General features: G+C 39.6%; 1 protein-coding gene and 1 long non-coding RNA gene across 3 annotated transcripts in view; one reads left to right on the forward strand and one right to left on the reverse strand.

The window, feature by feature from the left end:
* Positions 1-17273, forward strand: part of KCNQ1 (potassium voltage-gated channel subfamily Q member 1) — a 344271-nt gene that overhangs the window by 306773 nt on the left and 20225 nt on the right.
* Positions 1825-17273, reverse strand: part of LOC121070476 — a 56190-nt gene continuing 40741 nt past the window's right edge. For both annotated transcript variants that reach the window (XR_005820100.1, XR_005820101.1), the window contains exon 3: positions 1825-4724. This is a non-coding gene — a long non-coding RNA (uncharacterized LOC121070476). The remainder of the gene's footprint in view (positions 4725-17273) is intronic.

Raw genomic sequence — 17273 nt, forward strand, 5'->3', positions numbered from 1 at the left:
TGTGTCCTGAAAGAAAATGACCTGCTCCTCCTGCCTCTTTAAGATACCCAGAAGCATTCACATGCCTTGTAGGAGGCAGTGGTTGAAATCTATTGCTCTGATGGATGTTGTCGCTCCAGTGTTCACAAAGAGGATGCTCTGGCACTCGGTAATGTCGTGATCGCTGGGGCCATCACCTGGGATGCAGCAGTCTGGTTCTAGGTTTGGATCACACTGCGGACAGATCTGAACCTGGGTTTCCCCTGTTCCCAGTATTTTCCTTGCCACTGGACTCTGCTGTCCCAAGGAGGAAGGAGTTGAGATTGCCTCTGTGGATTTATGCACGTGGATTTACAAGGTTTTGAGGTTGTCACTGGTGGAAAGGGGGAAAATAAATGAGATGTTTTACAGTTTGTACAGATAGTGAAACCATTTCCTATCTAGGTCTTCATGAAAGAGACTTGCATTCCTATTGTATTCATGTATCCTCTAATAACACTGGTGCTTTTAAATAACTTTTGTCATGAACTTTGTGATGTTTGACCAGCATTTTCCATTCTTTGGAGCCAGTACTTCATCTGATCTCGCTAAAAACATGGAAAGGTAGCTTTAAAGAGGTGATCTGTGCCATCTGTGTCCTGGAGTGTGGGGTTTATATAGAGCAGCCTTCAGGTAGTCGTAATCTAACCTCAGCCACACCATCAGCCAAGGAGCTTTTTGCTCCACAAATAATAATTAGCTTTTGGTCATGCTTCCTCTGCACAGCACTTCCCTTTCATGGGAGAGTGATGTGATTTAATCAGTTGTGCCAGCTTTCCCCGCCACCAAGGACTCTTCTGGAGAGAGGGAGTCCTCCAGCTTAAACATTCTTAAATCTTAAGAATTTGGTTAAATACTTGCATTGGAAACTTTAAAATATATTCTGCTTGAGATTGTTCTTGGCTTCTTTTTAGTAATTCCCTATTATTTGTTGGAAATTAAGTCATCCAATGGACTTAAATAGATTATGGGGAGTCTACATTTAGCCATAAAACTACCACATTTCTGAGTATGAACTTGTCTGAGGTACTGGATGAGGCAACGACTGGTGATGATGCTTGTTGGGTTAATCAAGCCATTGAATTACTAAATTATTTATATTTTCTTATTCTACTTTTCTTGGAAAAGGCTCCCTTGACAAGCAGGTGTTTCCTTCCAATATCATAATAAGTGCAGAAACATGGGGTAGCTTGGAACTGTCACATTTCCACCAAAAGTATTTCATTACCATTCTGTTTATGTCTACATCCACTTAATGAGATTTCTATAGATCATGAGACCCACTTAGTATGTCCTTAACCCCATAATGATAGGAAGTGGTACTCTAGACTGCCAGACTGATTTCCCTCATGAGGGTTATAATGTTAAAATTTGCTTTCCAAAACTAAGAGCCATCTGTTGCCACGTGGAACTGCCATTGGTTGCTTGAATGAGTCAGTGCCCTGAGTTTTATGACAACTGGAATGACTACTGTGGTTGAAATGAAACTTTCGACTTCAGGTGTTCCAATCACGAAGAAGGCTAGTGTCTGGAGTGAAGTGGAACATGCCATGCAAAAGTGAGGTCATTTCCTACCTCTGATCTGTCATTTCTTCAGAAGCAGAAGGAAGAGGATTTTGCATCTGTTCCTTCATGCCTGGAGGATGGCATTTTTACTACCATTTGACAAAAGACTTAGAATCCTTGAGCGCCAGCAATGCCCAAGTCACTTTAGCCATAGGATTTTGCAAGGTACAGTTTAATAATAACTGCCACTACTGTACAGATTTACAGGGAGAGGAAAGAAAAATCTTTATTCATGGGTGGGATATATGTGCCTTCTTTTGAATGATTAGCAGACTGAGATATTTCAGGATGAGGGAAAGAAGACAGGATTTATTTCTTTGTTTGCCTCTCTAGAATCAGGCAATTTTGTGAACCTGTCACTGTAACTCCAGGAAGAAACAGGTGAAAAGTAAAGTAACTGGTCAAGTAATGTAATGTTAACACAGCATTGTTTCTACAGCCCTGAAGCAAGATTTGTAAGAGACAGCTCATCAGGAACAAAATTCTCCAAAACAAGTTACATTGCCTGTCTGTTGTTGTATAATTGAGTGTTGGTATATACTCATATGAGGTGTAGGAAAGCATTTGGTATCTTTGCCAATAGAATAATTTAAAGATGTAGGTCCCCATTTTCCAGTAATGACTTGGAACTATTTCCATGCTGGTATGTTTATAAGGTTAAACTGAAACTCCAAGCAAGAGAAGTCTGGCATCAAACATGACAAAACAAAGCTCAGTTTTATCCAAGGGTTTGCTTCGGCTTTTTGTTTGTGACATGGAACATGACTCTTTTGGTAGTGGTTTTGTTTTATAAAGGTGATTCAGTACTGACATGGGCTATTTGACATCAGAAACTCAGTCCACTTGTATTGCTTGATTGCTGAGTCCAGCTTTCTGCAGATTCCGAAAATAAAACCAGACATGAAAGGGAACCCTTTTTTTAAAAAAAAAAAAATCCTGTTAAATGCATAAATTTAAGACTTTTCTATGATAAGTAGACACTAACTTTCATAGCTCATTCTTCAAAAATGTATTTCTGCCTGTATTTCAGGCCAATGGAAGTTTTTGTACCCTTTTCCATTCCTCAGTCTCTCTCGTAGTCTAACATTCAAGGTGTTTACAATACCAGAAACAGGTATATTGTTGGTTTGTGCATGTCATAGCTCTGAGGGACATGACCTCAACAAGTTTTTCTCTTCTAACATAAGAGGATGGAAAGAGGTAAGAACTTGTATCTTCTCTGAAGTGAACTTTGTGGAGCCATTCCAGTCTTCTGTTAAACAGAGGTGCTGTATTGCAAAAATGTATTCCTGCAGGTCATTTTGTGATTAGTAGGAAGGCTGGAGATTGATGGATTATGGGTTTGGCTCAAAATTCATTGAAGTCAAAGGAAAGATCTTCACTGATTTTACTAAATGTTATTTTTAAAGTACGAATTGGTGATAAGCCAATGCTTTGGTTTGAACTTCGCCAGAATTTGAGACAGTTGAACAGTTGAATGTAGCTAAGAGCTATGTAGCTCTTAGCTAACGGAATGTAGCTAAGAGCTATGAGTAAAGTTTGACTCTGAAGCCCCAACTTCAAGATATTTCTTTGCTGCTCAGCTCCAGGGCTCCAGTTTGCTTTAGAATCTCTGGTGTAAAAACTGTGTGAGATTTTACAGTGCTAAGTTCTAACTTTAGAGTGGGAATTTGAAGGATGTATCACCATGAATTTCCTTCAGGCGAAAAAGGGATAGAAGCACAAAGCATCTGTAGGTTGTATTTCTCAGTTAACATGGTATATAATTATGTGAATTTTCCATATGAATAGCCAGCTATTGTTACATAAGTCACGTAAAATGAAAATAGCCTCTTCAAACTATGGTGCTTTTCCCACCGGTGTTCTTACTGTGTAACTAGTCATGCAGGGTTTCAAAGCCTTGTCTACTGTTCTAGTGCTTGCTTTCCTTGTGACCAATAGTAGCTGCCATGGCTGGAAATGCGATCTTGTAAAAGGAACAGAGGTTACTTCAAGGTAATCTCCATTTTAAAACAAGTTCCACCCAGCAATTGCATAGCTTTTCTTATAAGTGATAATATTGCCTTTTTTAGCTTAATTTGGGTTTATTGATGACAGAGCCTTACACTCTTGAAAGTTGAATAATTGAAAAATAGCTAATTCTCCAGTTTCTCTTGGCAAATAATTCACATTTCTTTATATACCTTTGCCAGTAATCTAGACCATTCACCCAGTGTTGCTCCAGAGGTGCTGAATTGTGTCACATCCAGAACAAATTCATACTGTACCAAGTAGAAGTCACGAGTTTTTTATTTGATGGATAAGTCTTTCAGTGTCCTCAGCAGTGTGAAGACAAAATAATTTCCCCAAAGCATAGAATCTGAAAAATTTAGAAGTGTAGACTTGTTAATATGTCTAACATATGTAATATTTATTAATATGTATTAAATGAAGATACACAAGATCTCTGTTAAAAGTTTTTGTTCAGGTTTTGAGCATGTTGAACAAGTCTTTCATAGAAATGAAGAGGAAGGTTTTATGGGATCTTTGAGACTCGTAACTTACATGCTAATTTGTAAAGTTTGAGTGGGTGGAGTTTCTTGTGCATTTTAGAAGCATCATCTTTGTTTATCTAATAGCTATTTCATCTGTGCAGCTGTCTGAAGTTATTGGTTTCAAATATTGGGGTTTTCTAAGTATGAAAATAGAAAATGATATGTTTTGTCATTTCTGAATGTGAAACAGGTATTTCTTAGTACATATGCATGTATGCTGACATAAACATATGTTAAAACATGCCTTTAAAGGCTAATACTGACTCACTATCATGCATTAACTCCAGTCTGTCTTATGGAATATGCTATACTGAGACACAAATACAGATGATTGTCAAGTCTGTGCTAAGGCTGACACAAAGCACAAACCAGAAGGTGAAATTTTCTTCAGAGCTTCAAATCTTTTTTCACTGAGCTCCTAAGCTGCCAGAGAGTACCTCTGCCATTCCCTACTAAAATCCAATTAACTATGGGGAATCCGAGGGTGATTCTTTCAAGCTTTCAACTGTCTTCGTAATAGCATCACAAACCGGGTAAACTAAACATGATGAAAATGTTGGTTTTCTTCCTACTTCTTATTGTCAATGCTAGCATAAATCAGCTTCACTGTAAGAAACAAACAAACAAAACCAGAAGTAAATACAGTGGTAATTGTGAACATTTGTAACATGAGTTATGGATGGGGGATGCCAGAATCTTTAAAGAGTATGTTTTTACAGTACAGAATTTTAAACAGCAGGACTGAGTAACAGTAGAAAAATCGTGTGACTTTTCTTGAATGATGTTAAAAGCATTACTCAACCTATCCCTTTCCAAGTAAGTCAGAGTGACTTCTTCAGAAATTCAGTATGTTTTTTTTAAGCATTTTGTTATTGTTGAATTGTAAGGACCTAAAAATTTTGTTGGTCTAAGCTGTTTTAACACCATTTATTCCGTGGTAGCGGTAATTTATCTCAGATGAAAATCTAGCCTAAAATCTTTAGTGTTTTGTTTTCAGTTAGGTTGCACCATATTAATTATTGCTGTCAAATAATATTAAGATGTGTTTAGGCTGTTGCCATCTAAATTTCAGCTATTACAACTGCATTATTCTTATGTTAAAAGAAACAATTTCACCCTGTATCAATTCATGAAAGTATCTGTTGCTGAAGTTTCCAAGTCAACAGCTTTGATGTTTCATCCTTCTAGCCTTTTTGCCATCATGCTGAGCATATGGCACTTGTATTCATTTTCACGACCATTCTGGTCTATCTCCTCCCTGCTTGTCCCCTTGCCTTTGGTTCATCACTTACACAAGCTTGTATCACCTACTCCTTAGATTATTACAAAGACCCAATCATACCTTGTCTCATATATATATATATACATATATATATATATATATATGTATAACTGCTCAGAGCTGGTCTCAATAGATACTTACTAAAGGTATTATGCTTATATGTGCTTTTCAGATCCCTCTGTAAAACTCAAGATAAAACTTTAGGCACTGCCTGACCTGCTCCCTGTTACATGCTTGTTGTCCCCCCACTGTTTGCCTATTGTCACGTGTATTACACCTGGATTAGAATCATGGAATCACCCAGGTTGGAAAAGACCTTCCAGATCAAGTCCAGCCCCCAACCCATGTCCCTCAGTGCCACATCCTCACACCTCTTAAATACCTCCAGGGCTGGGGACTCCACCACCTCCCTGTGCAGCCCATTCTAAAGCCTGACCACCCCTTCCATGAAGAAATTCTTCCTGATATCCTCTGGTGCATATTCACACAGCATTTCCATGCAACATTTTTTCTTTGGCTTCTTAAGCTTCTTGAGGTTTAGTGTTGTTGAGAGCAGATCTGCTGTTTCCCAAGAAAGATTACGAGTTATTGCATTTGTAGGGAACTCAGTTCAAAAGAGGGCTAGGGTAGACATTGACACATAGACTTCATACTTGTGATATTAGCTTTTAAGAAAGGATTTGAAATGGAAAATGTGTGTCTCTGCAAGCATCTTGTAATTATTCACTTATGATTGAGAAGGGGTTTTCCTCTAGGTCTTTTAACTAAGATGAAAGTAAATCTACCTTTGGTTTGAGCTATCACTTAAAACCAGAATGATTTCTGAACTTGTCTCTGTGTCCTTTAGAAATTATATACAATCATGTATGCGCCTGTTACCTTGCTTAATATAGGTACTCAGTGCAACATTTTCTGCCTATGTAGTGGTTTCAGAAAGTTTTCATTTTCTTCCGTAAGTGTTTTAAGAGGACAACTCAATTGCCATTGACTTCATGGGAAGCTGGATCAAGCCCTGCAAAATGGTCAGAGTTCTTTGATAAAAGGAAAAATAAATATATGGTCAGGAAAGTTGAAGATGTAAGTGGAGGGGGAAGCTGGCTCAGGCTTGTACAAGGTTATTGCCTTCTGTATGGTTTCAGGAAAAGATTAGCTGGAGGCTGTTACTTATCTGAATAACTCCCTTCATAAAGTCTAGCTGTTAGCTATGTGAGCAGGGAGCTTACAATGTTATTTCCCAGTGTTGTATTTAGTTAATGCAAAATGTACACTGTCCAAGCACTGGTTTACAAAGTGGCTTGTTCATGACATGCAAGTATGTAGAAGATAGTATTTGGTGTGAAATACATGAGCGCTGTTTGGAGTAGTGTACATTATCTAAGCCTCAGCACTCTGCCATTGTATCAGTCACTTCTCTGCTCCTGGAATAACAGCAGATTCTGACTCCCTAGTCCTGTGCCATGACTGAATAAGAATCTGTTTACTGAAGAATTTGTACAGCTGTAAAATTAAGCAGAACACATGTCCAGAGAAGTGAACAGCACATCATAAATAAAGAACAGTTTATTCAAAATCTCTCTGGCAGCTGATGAACCTATCAGGCACAGGAGGGCTTTTAGAACAGGAAATTTCTGTGAAGGACAGAAGCTAGTTTGGGATCCCTGATTTATCATTGCATGTCGTGTAAAAACAGCAGTGTGCTGACACATCTGCAGAGCTCAGTATTTGAAGCTTGTACAATTTGTAGTAGAAAACTTAAAAAAAAAAAAAAAAGTAAAAAAAATTGCTCTCTGAGCTCTGCTGGCCTCTGAATCACATCTAGGTAATGGAGAAGTCCACTGACCCACAAGGTGTTGCAGGAGGGAGGTCTGGTCTGAAGCCAGGACACTGGGCTGTATGTGGAAACAAAAGCAATCTTCCCTACCCTTAACAAATGTTTGTCAGCTGCAAACTGTCCAACCTGTGCATTGGGTCAACAAGAAGAGACCAGGATAAAATTCCTCTCCCGTGTCCGTTAGGGAGGTTGTGAGGAGGAAGCTGGCATCAGCAGTAGCACAAACTGAAGCATTCCATTGGCTCCTACAGTGCCAAAGGTTTGTGTTATCATCGCCATCTGTGTTTGTGGCTAAAGATCTGTGTACATCAGATGTCCAAAAATCCCCTCAAGTTGTTTGTGGCTATTGCTTAAAGCCATGAAAATGCTTCTGTTTTTGGGGGGGTGTTTTTTTTTTCTTTTTTGAAAAAAATATGCAAGTTAAAATTGCTTGTTATTTTGAAGAAGATGAAAGCAAAACCTTTTCAGAAGGAAAGTACGAGTTTCCAGATGTCCCCAGAATATTGAGAGAGACTTTGCAAAGGAGGAATGTATCAAGTTTCTTAATGATGTGGTAGATGCTTTCATCTACATGGGTCCCTATCTCAGCCTGCCTGATTTTCCTTAAGTTGCGTGAGAGAAGTATCCTTAAAGCAGATTCCCTTATTAAAATGCTCCCTACCTTATGAGGAAAGCTGTAGACTACTGATACCCCTTTGTAACCAGGTAGGAAGGCAAAACTGGGCCCTTAAAGTAGAGGGGAGGGAAACCCTAACAGTTTCCCTTTCCTTTTTGAAGTTAGTACAGGCAGGCTTGACCTGGAAATATAATCCAGTCAATTCAAGCTTCTCCCTTGTATTTTAGCGCAACTTTTCAATTCAGAGCTCTATGTCCAGAGTTCAGCTGAACATCAGCTTTTCTGTCGACACCTGAGCCAGGGAAAATTGCTCTAAGACTCCAAACTCCTTCATAGTTGAAGGCTTGTCAAGGAAGAACATTTTGGTGACGGCTGCCTAGCGCTGGGTTCAGACAAGCACTCTGGTGGTAAAAAGGCCTCCACTGCCATTAGGAAACCAGCTGTCCTATCCAGATGAGAACAGAATACAGACTGGTTTAAGTGTTGAGATTAGCAGCATGAGTGTTTTGGAGTTTAGATACATTTTTTTTCCTCTGAAAGATGGCTAAAGTAGCGTATGAACAGATTCTGTGCTTGTTATGAAAGGATTAGGTCCAGCTCTTTTATAGAACAAACTCAAACAAGACCAATCTATTTTATTCATCTTTCATAAAAAGATTAAGGAGGTTGATTTATTATGTATTACAGTAGTCACACACTAGAAAATTATTTCCAAAGCAAAGTTGTTGGTTTTTTTGTTAATTAAAAAAATAAATAAATCTGTAAGCAGGAATGGACAGGAACTGCTACGTTCCTAGGCTGATCCAGTGTGAACACGTTAGGCTTCAGTTTAAAGGTGGCTGGCAACCTTTTGGCAGGAATATTATTTATTTAATTAATTGGTGTAGAAAGAACAGTTGGGATTGTTTTCCCTCTCTCTTTGCACTAAAGAGCTTTTGCCTCTTGGATGCTCCATCACTTCTTACATACTGCCTTTGCAACCTACTCCCTTTTTGCCTATGTATGATACTTCTTCAATTTGGTGAACCAAGATGAATTAGCAGCAAGCTGCCTCTCTCTGACTGTTAAGATTCTCCAGCAGATCCCATGGTTTTATTGCTGGGCCATTAAGAGTTTTTTGATTAAAACTTCTCTGTGCTAGTTTCTGGCCAGCAGCAGTTTCCCTAGCTCCATAAGTTTTGGACACAACAGCGTGGTCAGCAGTGATTGCCAGAGAGGCTGAGACACCCCAAAAATTCAGTGTGGAGACAGAAGCCCTTTGGGGAAGTGCAGGGGGCGGGGATGAGGGAATTATAGGGTCAAGGATTTTGTCAAACATTATAAAACCTGAAAGTCCACGTGTACTGAATGTATTGATCAACGCTGAAGTACGGGAGGTGCTTTTTTTCAAGAGTTATCACACTCCTAATGGACTACAGGAGCAGAAGGAAAAGCTCAGAGGGGTAGGCATGGTGAGCAGAAGGAAATCATTATGCTGTTTTTTTTCTTATCAGTTCTGCAACTTAAAACTACCCTGAAGAGACGTGTTTTGACAGAGCTCTTCACACTTTCAAACAAAAGAGCTTTTCTCTCTCCCTCTCTCCCTTCCTTTCCCCTGACCCTCCCCACAATCTCAATGTATGGCTGGAGAAAAATGATTGCAGTCATTGTTTGGCAACAACAATCGCAGATTCTTTTCTGGAAACAAGTTGGGTCAGGTTCACGAGTGTGCACAGAAAGAAAGAAAAAAGAAAGCTCCCTGGCCAGATAAATAACTCACTTTTGGAAGATGCTTCACCAGTGTTCCTGCTGTTATATAACAACCTCAGCCAAGATCCAACTATTTCATATTTGCTTAAGCAACAGAGTCATACAGTGAAAACATTACTGTGCTGTGTTAGTTGTTTAGTCATTGGTACTCGGAGAGGTGATACGCTAACAGAAGTATGCAGTAACAACCATCTAAAATGTGATGTTTTATTGGCTTTGCAGTAAATAAGGTGAAGGTACTAACTAATTTCTGCTCCTAATTTAATTCATGTTGCAAACATGAAATTGAGGACAGAAGTAATTTCTCATTGCCTGGATATTCTTGCTGACCCTATGCATGTTTACATATAGACAAAAGAAACCAAATTTCTGCCATAGATTGGTGGGGGGAAAGAAAACAACTATCGTTTTGTCTCAGTATCATGACAAAGGTTTCTAATGTAACTTAACGTGAGTATAAAATTTGGTGCTGGTTAGAGCAATAAAGTAATTAGATGCTAAAAGGAGCAAATATAGTGTAATGGTTAAAAGCCTAGGAGTGGGAATCAGGCCAGCTGGGGTTCTGCTTCCATTCAAGCATGCTGTGCAACTTGGAGTAAGTCAATAAACCTTGCAGGGCTTCAATTCGGCCATCTGTAGAATGGGAATAATAAAAATATTATTCCCTGTCTCCCCAAACTGCAGTGAGCCATCGAGATGAGTATTGAGTCAGAGTGCTGTGAGTTGAGAAAAGACAGATTTAAACTTTCCCAAAGTTCAGAAGTTTGGTTCCAGTTCACTTCTGTTTGGGAGGCTTAACTCCACGTTTGCAATTGTAAATCTGTTTTCCTCCCACCTATGTAGCTGGTAGGCTTCTCTTGGCCCGGTGTGACCACTCAGCCGACAAAATGCATTTATGTCCACGACAGTGTCATTATGAGCCAAGGAAGTATGTTGCACTTTGGAAAATGGGGCAACAGGGAGAAGTGTGTGCAGCTGAGGATGAAAAGCTGAAGTGAAACCAAGGGACTAGTAGTTAAATTCTTTACATATTTCAGAGACCTCTCTCTCAAACAGTTCACTCAAGATCCTGCTAAACCAAATCTCAAGAGCCCAAGCTGTATACTGCTAATTATTACAGCATCTTTCTTCTTAAAGTTGTTTTGCAACCCTTGGATGGAACGTGCTCTAGAGCCCAGACATCACCAAGACTTATCTTTGTGTTTAACTCAGTGCACCCTGAGAAATACCGACGAGGTGGTATATGTGGTTACTCTCCTGCATCTTGGTTAGGGTTTAAATGTACACAGTAAGGTGACAGCTGGGACACAAGAAACCCTTAGCCTTACTAAATTATCTTTGAACCGTTTTTAACTATAAATTGTTTTTCCTTTTAACTTAATCTCTGATTGTGGGTCGTAGTTAGAAACAGAAGTGCTGAAATACAAGTCCAGGCTTCCTGGTATATTTAGCTCAACATTGGAGTCTTCAGACTCCCAGATAAGTTCCAGGGATGATTCCAACTGTTTGTTTGTTTATTGAAAGTAGTTTCCAGATCTCTGAGTAGTTCAGAAGGTGAAACAATCAATTAAATATGCCCATGTGCATGCACACATGCACAGAATACCCCCAACGTGGTAAAGGGGGCAGAATGTTTAAAAGGCAACAGGAGTCCAATTCAGTAAAGCTGCAAAGACCACAACAGTTTTGACATCCAGCCTCTTCGTATTCTAAAATTGAAATTTCTCACATCTTTTTTATATTATATGCAAGCCAGAAAGCCAATAAAAGAGTAGCAAAATCCTTTGTCAGAGTAAAATGTACATGTTCTCAGAATATGAATTCTTTAGTTTTGCACTCAAAATTGTTTGTAAAAAGAGATATACAAATATAAAATGTTTTACTTTTTCCTGGCTTTAGGGGCTAGCAGTGAGATTTTTTTCACTCAGCCCTCACTAAAAGTCTGCTGTGTGGGCAGGGCTTACAGTGTGTTGTAAACAGCAGGTTCAAATCAAGGCTAAACTAGTCCTCTTGGTCCAGCCAAAGCCACAGGGTGCTTGAAACTCCAATCTATAGCAATATTGGAAACAAACTACTGCACAGTAGATTTTAAAGACTATTTTTTTCATATTACTCTTTGATACAAATTCATTTTCTTTTAGCTACACAATAGGGCGAAAAACAGGAGACAAAACAAAAGAAGGAGGAAAAAATCCTTTCAGTTACAGAATGACCTTTTCATAGTCTGAAGTTCATGATGCTGCAAAATAGTGAATTTAAAGAAATTTTAAATTACTGAGTTGGGAAAGATTGTTTCTTTATATGCCCTGAAATTCTTTACTTCTTAACAGAGCTTTAAGAGTTGACAAATATTTTATTTTACACTTGGCAACATGGCAGCCTCAGCCCTGAAAATCATTGTTTTAGCTACCTCAAGGCAATTTTAAAGTTCTAAAATGACTTAAAAGATTTTTTTTTTCCTGATCAAATATGAAAACGTTTAACCCTTAGTTTGTGCATGCGTATTCTGTAACACTCAGTAAAATCTTTGGGAATTCTCCACGTAGTAAGTTTCCCATGAAATTCTGAAAGCAGAGTTTTGCTTTTCTTATCTTATTGTCAAATGATTAAATATATATATATATTTTTTTTCCCCCTTTAAAGCAGTAGGAGTTTAACGCCCAGTCATCTGTGTGCTACAAGAGTCAGGAAATATTAAGGCTCACAGTTTACTAAAAGACATTATCTTTTCTGCTTTAGATTGACAAGACTTAACGATCATCTGATTGACTGTTTGTTTTTCAGTATACGTCTTGGTCACTGACAGAGCTCCGTACATCCTCTGTATTACTGTGGCAGGGCTCCAAGGCAGGATTTGGCTATCAGTTTATTCACTAAATTTTTCATTCAAAATCCCTCTTGAGCTTTTCAGTATGGCTCAAATAAATTATTAGTTGGCTTAGAGTGCTGGCCGTAAATGTTTGGGCCTTTATTTGAGCGTTAAAAAAGGCCTGGGAACTGTTTCAGGGAAAGTATTATTAACAAATTCTATGTGATAAAAATCTACTATTTGTTTTGGTTTTCAACCAGGCTTTTTTATTTGGGGGGAAAGGCAGGGAGGAGGTTGGTGGCAATGAGAACCATTCACATCAGAAACAATGTCATAATTGCACAGAGTGGAGAGCCTGTCTAGAAACCAGGATTTCAAACATGGTGTATAAACCCCTTTAGCCAAGGAGGGAGATTCCCAGGGATGGCGGAGGAGCACCTACAGCAGCCAGGCAGGCGGCCTGGGGAGAGGTTCATGTAGAAAGCAAAGGTACAAGTTTTGTTAAAGCATCTCAGAATCAGCAGGCATGCCCTCCTTTCCAGGAAATAATTGTTATCCATACCGACTGCTTAAAGGCAAATTTGAAAGCGTTGCTTTGAAGTGGGCAGAGCATCCTGAGCAAGATTCACTCAAAGGACAATGGTCCCAGAGTTTTCCAGAACTGCCCCTTGCAGCAGTCACCAGCACCTTCCTGGTCTGTGTTAAATTACCTCTACACGGTGTTTCTGCTGATGTGTTAATCTAGTCAGGTGTGGTTGTGAGTCAGCATCAGCAAGGCTGGTTGTGTTGTGGAGCTGAGTGTTATTCCACGCAGGCTACAGACCTTGCTGCATTTCCTCTTGGGCTGGGATATTCTTGGTAAACTCTTGGTAAGCCAGAGTTTGATACAGTCCCCAAGAGACAATCAGGGCTAAGATTTTTGACCCACATCTCATTAAACCGCATGACCGGCTCGTACTGTTTTCTTTCCCCTCTGTATTTTCCCTGGTAATCAGATCAATATGTACAAGACTGGCTTAACAAATTGGGCTATAGGATCAAGATGGTTTCTTACATCACCAAAACTGAACAACCCAGCAGTTTAATGGAAAATTTTCACCTCTGATAATTGGATGGATTTCTGTTTCCCATCCATTTCCACAACTAGAAGACCTGGAGAGGCTTTTTTTATCAAAGATTGAAAAAGTAGACTAGCATTGACACTAGTTGACTGTTCAGACTGAAGCACCTCCAGGGCCTTAATGCTCCTGGGGCTAATCCTAAAGTAAATATGTTGTTGATAGAAAAAGTTATTATTATTATTCTCAACTGTGCTCCTGCTCCATTTAAAGTCTATGGCAAATGTCTCACAGTCTTAGAGGACACCCATCCTGCCGTATCTTCACACAGTGATCCCAAAGGAGAGCCTGCTGTGGAGAGCTGACGGGCAGGGCTTGCTCCCTGCTCACCTCAGGTGAAGCCAAAGATAGCGAGATGCGCTGCAGTCGCCCGAGGATTGCGCTTGGGTTCTTGGCAGTCCCCTGGTTTTGCAGCACTAGCAGTTGCAGTTCTGTACAGAGAAAAACAATTTGCCTCTCCAGGGATTTCTGCTGGAAAGAGCTGGTTAGAGCCACTTACAGAAACAGGAAATTCTTCAGTTTTGTAAATGATTTTAAAACTGTGTCCTGGTTTCAGTTAGGACAGAGTTAATTTTCCTCCTAGTAGCTGGCAGGGTGCTATGTTTTGGATTAGGATGAGAAGAGCGCTGATAACATGCTGATGTTTTAATTGTTGTAGAGCAGTGCTTACACCAAGCCAAGGACTTTTCAGCCTCTCTCTGTCCTGCTAGCGAGCAGGCTAGGGATGCAGCAGAAGCTGGGAGGGGACAGACCCAGGACAGCTGACCCAAACTGGCCAAAGGGGTATTCCATACCATCTGACGTCATGCTGAACAATATATAGGGGTGGCTAGCCGGGGTGGGGGGGTGGCCGGCTGCTCGGGGATAGGCTGGGCATCGGTCAACGGGTGGTGAGCAATTGCATTGTGCATCACTTATTTCGTACACATTATTACTATTAATACTATTATTATTATTATTATTGTTGTTATTCTTTTCCCTGTCTTAATAAACTGTCTTTATCTCAACTCACAGGCTTCACTTTCCCGTTTCTCTCCCCCATCCCGGAGAGGGAGGGGGGGGGGTGAGCGAACGGCTGTGTGGTGTTTGACTGCCAGCCGGGCTAAACCACAACAAACTGATAGCCCTAATGACAGGCATTTCTTTGGGGGCCGGCTCCAAAGTGCCTCCCAAGTGAGCAGGCACTTGTGTCAATATCTCGGGAGCAGCGTGCGAACGGCCAGTAGAGGCTGCACAGTGTCGAGTTTTGTCGTGGGGGGGATTTTTATTCAGAAAGCAAGAAGGCCTAAACACCCCATCTCATAGTTTAGATAGAACTGGCAAAAATAGCATTTTGGACAAAAATGGAAGTCCCGTGAGAAACTTCTGTTTTGTCACATGTGAGCAACACTGTTCTGACAGCATCTTCATTAAATCCTTTTTTGCGATCATTGATTTAGACTTTTCCGTTGTGTTAAGCATTTTAATTCCAGGACATTGAAATGCTGCATTTAGACTGTTTTGTAGTCTTTTATTCCTTTTAGGCACATTGGGATTGTGGCATGGTTTTTCCTTCCTTTTTTAAAATGAAATATTTCAGTATTATCAACATTCATTATGAAGTTAAAACCATTTACGTGTTTCCAAATTAAAGTAGTTTGGAATTTCCACTTGAAATATGTCAAAAAGAAATTGTGATATGCCATAATTTCCCATACAACAGAGCCTCTGTTTATTGACAGAGGCAAGTAATGACAGTCCTCTTTTCTGGTAACCAAAAATGTGGTATTGAAGCCAAGTAATGAAGCATGTTTTGTCTCCCATGTAAACATCTTTTGGGATTTATTATGTGTACTCACCTGCTTGTTCTTGGACATTGGGAGTGCTTCAGATCCTTACTAAATCTTAATGAGACATTTCCCATTATAAGACTTTGTTTTAGTTGCGTACAATTTTAACTATCTGACCTGGTGTTTTCCATTTTGGATATCTCAGACTGAAGGTTTAGGGAATGTTTCAGCTGAAAAGCTTTAGCCATTCCAAGAAGAAAGTTAGGAGGTAACACTATTTGCCCACATTATTGTGATTATTTTTTAATCTTGTTAGCGTTTCCTTGAGGTGCCTGTCTACATCTACATTTTGGAGTGAAGACTTGCAATTTGTCTGCAAGTTGTCGAAATTTCAGGTTCATTTATTCTTCTTTAAAAAAAAATAACCTTTTGGCTAAAGAAAGAGCCTCTAAAATCACACATTCTCAGTGAATAATAATGTAAAAATAAATAAAACAAAATAAGTTGGTGTTACAATATTTGTCTTCTGAAGGGAAAGTAATATAATAATATGTTGTTCTTTCCTTCTTTAATAAAACAAATACTATAAATGCTCTTTTTCCTTTTTTCGTTGAGAACTTGTGAACTGCAGGTCAGATGTTTAGAGAAATCTATTAAGTGATTATTTACTTTTTTTTTTTTTGAAGCGCAACAGTTTGTTGTTTCTGTGACTGTTTGCACAGGGAACTCTGCAGAGAAATAACAGAATCTAGACTTCCTTCCCGAAACAGGAAATCAAAATATAGGAGGTTTTTTCCTATGTTTGATTTTTCTAAAGCTTCAGGCAGCAAAGCCACCGGTCAGTATTGCTGTGGAACGTGTATGCTTGCTATACAAGACGTTCTCCCCCTGCGTGCCCAAAAGCAGAACATGGCTCTAATGTTTGAGCTTGCAAATATAGATTTGAGTACAGCCTTGTAGTTAGTAAGCACAGGGTTAATGAAGGAAGATTATGTTGATTTGAACTTGAAAACTTTGGTTCAATTCCTAGCTTTTGCCCCAGATATTTTTTGTGTGAGCACAGGCAAGACATTTAATCCCTCTGTATCTTGGTTCCATATGTATAAAACAGGAATGAAAATACGAGCTTTGTCCCACCCCTGTTCTATCTCATCTATTTCACTCACGCATTTTTCAAGGCAAGGGCAGTGCCTCTCTGTGCGCATGCAGCCCATGGCCCATCAGGGCTCTGACCTCAGGCAGGGCCCTGAGGCACTGGCAGGGAGCCACAATATCACAGCAGATGGGGCTAGAGCCATCACAGATGCTGCTGCCTGAACGCTGCTGGTGGAGCCCACGGCAGCTATTTTCACCTGAGACCAAACTCAGCAGTTTGGCACTGTGACTGGGTTTGCCATTAGGTATGCTGGGCTTTACAGCTTGGGGCCACGCTTGTATTTAGGGCTAGTTTTTGTCCATCTTTGGAGGGTTTACTCTGCGACTGGTACTATTTTAGAGCTGGTTCATTGTGGTATCTACCCTGCTGCAAACAAATTTTAGAAAACTGAAAAGAAGGTTTCTTTAATTAACCAAAAACCAGAGCCCATAGTCTACTTGATATGAAAAATAGACCAAGTTGTAGTGGTATTCGTAGCCTGCTGGAATGGTTGGTTGTTTTGGAAAAAAAAATGTTTTTAGAGGAGACTTGCCAAGAAACTGTTCTCTCAGGAAATGATAAATGGCAGTTTTGAGACTTAAGTGGCCTGTACTGTATGTATGTCTTGGTAACTGCTGACTCAATCATGTGTGCTCCTGATGGCTCCCACATTCGCAGCATAGGGAATTTACAGTCCTAATTCACAAACTCATTATTGTCCTGCAGTTCAAGACTTTTACACATGGTCTCAGGATTGTTTTATCTAAAACCAATGCAAACATATTTTTAATTACACTTCAGATAACCATTTGGTTATTATTAATTTTACAGTGTATGCTAAAATCC

The sequence above is a fragment of the Cygnus olor genome, chromosome 5 (genome assembly GCF_009769625.2).
Source record: "Cygnus olor isolate bCygOlo1 chromosome 5, bCygOlo1.pri.v2, whole genome shotgun sequence".
Classification (NCBI taxonomy): domain Eukaryota; kingdom Metazoa; phylum Chordata; class Aves; order Anseriformes; family Anatidae; genus Cygnus; species Cygnus olor.